This window comes from Alligator sinensis, unplaced genomic scaffold (assembly GCF_000455745.1).
Source record: "Alligator sinensis unplaced genomic scaffold, ASM45574v1 scaffold375_1, whole genome shotgun sequence".
Classification (NCBI taxonomy): Eukaryota; Metazoa; Chordata; order Crocodylia; family Alligatoridae; genus Alligator; species Alligator sinensis.
This window is the reverse complement of record NW_005841928.1, coordinates 1,410,623-1,414,879: the sequence shown is the minus strand read 5'-3', so window position 1 is coordinate 1,414,879 and position 4,257 is coordinate 1,410,623. Positions and strand designations below refer to the sequence as shown.

At 40.5% G+C, this 4,257-nt stretch overlaps 1 long non-coding RNA gene across 2 annotated transcripts in view; it reads right to left on the bottom strand.

The window, feature by feature from the left end:
* The window catches only part of LOC102369892, a 140,855-nt gene extending 137,143 nt beyond the window's left edge, over positions 1–3,712 (bottom strand). For both annotated transcript variants that reach the window (XR_001357681.1, XR_323300.1), the window contains exon 1: positions 3,624–3,712. This is a non-coding gene — a long non-coding RNA (uncharacterized LOC102369892). The remainder of the gene's footprint in view (positions 1–3,623) is intronic.
* Positions 3,713–4,257: the final 545 nt, after the last annotated feature.

Below are 4,257 nucleotides of genomic sequence, written 5' to 3'. Positions count from 1 at the left end.
TTAATAGAATGTCAAGACCATTAAAAAGAAGATACAATCTTTAATATATGTATTAAAGGGAGCCCATGAGAGTGACTAGAAACAATGACCACAAACTGAAGGAGAGCAGATTTAGATTGGACATCAGGAAGAAAATTATTTACAGTAAGGGTTGCCAGAATATGGAATACACTTCTAAGGGAGGTGGTACTGTCCCCTTCTTTGGAGGTATTTAAGAGGAGTTTGGACAAACACCTGGCTGGGGTCATCTGACACCAGCAGTCTTTCCTGCCCAGGGCATGGGGTTGGACTCTATGATCTAATAGGTCCCCTCCGACCCTAAAATCTATGAAATATCTGTGAAGTGAAGAACAGTGGGCCATTAACTCAGTGGCCCATGAATGGGTCATTGACTCCCTCATCTGCCTGAAGAGTAATACAGCAGATGGTGTACTGTGGGTCAGTGATCTAAGCAGGGTGCTTCTGTCCTTGGGAAAACACAACAATCAGCTTCTTGGTTTAACACACATACCCTAACTTTGGGAAGTTGATTTTTTGGGGTAAGGTATGTGCTGTATTCAAAAAAATATGGTAATAAAATATGTTTAATAGCACTACATAGGGAAAAGATCATCCCAGATTACACATCTGTTTATAGTTTCAGCTGAACACTGCACAGCTCTAACCACATACCTGACTGTGTACCTAGTCTGGAATCACCACAGCATAACTTAAGTTTAATAGTGGTGCAACTCTGTCAAAATCACCTGAAACAATTTGTAGCGAACTAAACCACCTCACTGACGTTGTACCACAAGTTGCAATGGTTCTAGATTACCAACTTAATTTGTCAAAAGGCACAGTCACTAGAAATATAAAATACACTTCCTTTGTGTAGCAATTTGAACACAATCATTCCCCTCCCCCCATATTAAATGACAATCATAAAAAAAATTCTGAAAGTTTTCTTCAAATGTTTCAGTTCAGTAGGGTTTTTCATTGTTCTAATTGTCTGAAATTTTAAAATCTTTTTTATTATTAAGGTTTTGCAATTTTTTAAATAAAAGTTTCAATACAAAATATCCAAACATTTAACTTTGCATATATCAAAGTACAGGGGACTGTTAGGGGAAGGGTTGACTTGTAAAGGTGTTTTAATTTTTTTGATAAAAATATTCATGTAATTTTACATAATATCAAATAAATTATTTAAATAACCCAAAATCTGAATTAGCCATGCAATAAACTATTCATTATAAAAATAAAAAAAATAAAAATCAGCCCACTCTATTCAGAAGCCTCCTAGCGAAATCAAAGAAAACAACTCATCCTAATAATTGAAAATATTTTATTTCCACAGGAGAAGGAAAACATTGAACTTCCCAGTTTCTATTTTTTTCTGGTAAACCACCGCTCCCCCCACCTTCTTTTTTATAAGTTACCTCATGTTTCTTGTATTTTTCCCCTATGCTATTACTGTAACCAGTAAGGGGGACAGAGGGCAGTGTTACAAATCAACTAATTTATCTTCCAGCTACTTTATATCTCTGAAGAAAATATACAGTGTTTTATAGGTGGTGTGAACAGAGTCTTGTAGAGACCCTAGTTTTAGGAAGCAAATCCAATCTTTGCATAGCTGTTTGTGTTCAATAAAACAGTCCTGCTTTCAAGAATGAAGTGCTGTGTGTGGCACCATCCACCCACTTTCAGCAGCAGTCATATAAAACCAGCTTGACAGGTGTCTCAGTCTTTTCTTAAGCACTCTTCAAAGAGCTTGAATTTTCTCCCAACCAAAAATCCAAATTACCCCAGAAAGATATGAGGCAAATAAAATGCAAAATCCATGAACAAAACCAAACAAACAGAGAAGCAGAACAGCTCTGTACCAGGACTACTTACCATCTAGTTCAGAAATCTGTCTGCTTCCCACCATATGTAAGAATAATAGCAATTAAAATTGTCATGTCAGTCTCTACTTTCATTTCATTTGATATTCCTGATTCATATAACTTTGCTGAAGCACAGGTTATACTATAATTCTGATATGTATGTATGTGAAAGAAGAGAAGGCAATTGAAATCAGTTTCCAAAAGTGCAAGGATTAAGAATCTTTTCAAAATGAACCTTATGCTTTAGGACAGCAAATTATTAATATCAAATGGCATGACATGTGTAAGATAAAGTAAAGTTATTTGATTGACCATAGCCTGTGACGTGCAACCTTCAAAGAGGGAGTGTGTTCAAAGAAAATGTTAAGATAAAGAGAGTGAAAAGCCCACCAGTGTGAAACACTAAGGCAAAAAAATACATCAAGCAAGGAGACAAGGAAAAAAGATTTTAATTGTTCAAGAAAATTCACCTGAAAATTCTTATACTATGTATTATATCATAAAAACTATTACAAATTAATCCTTAGATCATGCTCTTAAATATTTTGAGATAGAAAATATCTGCTAAGGAAGTGGTCAAAGGAACAGGAAGTTGGGGAGGGAATAGTAGCAGGTTCCATCATCTCATGGAAAAGAAGAATAGGTAAGAGATTAATATACATGACAAATTGACCTCTATGGTATATAAACAGGATTGAGAATTTAGGCAATTGTATCATAAATACCTATTCTGATACTCTCTGTTCAATGTCCATAAACACCTTTATGTATCTAAATCCATTATGCTCCTCCATTGTCACCTAGAAAGAATCCCAGATGCCTAGACTTGGAGTAATATTTGTGCTCAAAAGCTTGAAGCAACCCAGGCAAATCACAAAATGCCCCACTCTCACCTAAACTCTATTGTTTGTAAGGAAATTTAATGTTGGGAGGTCTATGAATTTCACAGAAATCCCCACTTCCTTAGACAAGGTCAGGCTAGGAACTTTTTGAGGCTTGTAGCAGGAGGGCGGTCAGGGTCACTGTGCTCTCCACTGCCACCTCCTTTACTGCATCAAGCTGCCGAATGGCACCCTCCAATTCTCGTCTGCCACAACTTTGAACTGATATAGATATAGATATAGATATAGATATAGATATAGATATAGATATAGATATAGATATAGATATAGATATAGATATAGATATAGATATAGATATATCGATCTATATCTATATATTATAGGGAGGCTGCCTTTCGTCATCTGGTTCATGGTTCTTCTGTTATCTCTAAGTCTTCTACGGTAGTGAGTGTTCCTGTACCCTCCAGCCTTATGGGCTATGCGTGGCTCCAACTACCCCTGTACCATGCCCCAAGCCTCACAGATTGAATAATGTCTGTCTGTCTGTCTGTCTGTCTGTCTCTCTCGGGCTCTCCGCCCTCCCTCTCTCTCGGGCTCTCCGCCCTCCCTCCAGGGCCTGCTCAGTAATGCCGCCCTCTCTCCAGGGCTCACCATGCCCGCACTGGGGCTTCTCAGCAATGCCCCCTTCTCTGGGGCTTCTCAGCTGCCCCTCTCTGGGGCTGGGGTCAGTGCACCCTGAATGCTGTGCCCTTGCTGGCGCTGTGGTTCCCACACTGCTGTGGGCCCCTATGAGGCCTCCTCCAGCCCCTAATAGCCTCACCCAAACCACTGTTTACAAACAACAACACAAATGCAAGCCCCTGGGCTATAGCACAAACAGAAGCCACCCAGCTATAATCACGCTCAAGCCTACCGGGGTTTCTTCATCCTGCAGCAGTCAGACGTTGCTCCTGCCTCAGGCTTCTCCTCTCTTTCATGATCAAGAGCTCCTTCCTCCTCAGCTGCTGGTGTGGAACTCCCTCCTGGCCTCTTGCCTGTGATTTATATAGAAGCCAGGCCCTGCCCCTTCTTGTCAGCTGGCTAGACAGGTGTGGGTCATTAATTCCCTCTAGTTGCCTCAGCAACCAGCACCTGAGGAGTTATCCCGGCTCTCCAAGTAGCAGGCACTTTAGTGCCCTGCTACAAGGCTGATGGTTCAAAAGTGGTGGTTGTATTACCCAAATAGTGCCAAGAACATCTTCAAGGTAGTATAAGACCTAGATGTGGTGATGTTCCTTTTTGCTCAGTAGCTTATTGGGAAGAGAACATGTCCAGGAAGTGGGAAACCCAGATCCTGGAAGAGAGCCCTGAACATTAGGGTAACTGACCCCAAGGCAGAAAGCTTAGTTCAAACAATGCTGCTTTTCATGCTGTTTTTCCATCCCTTCCCCAGAGCATTGGTATTGGAAGGGACCTCAGGGAAGGATCACAGTCACTGGCCAGCTACACATAACAATATCAGAGCAGTCCTTCCCCACTCTCCGCTCCCTCTCCTTAGTTTCTGTTTC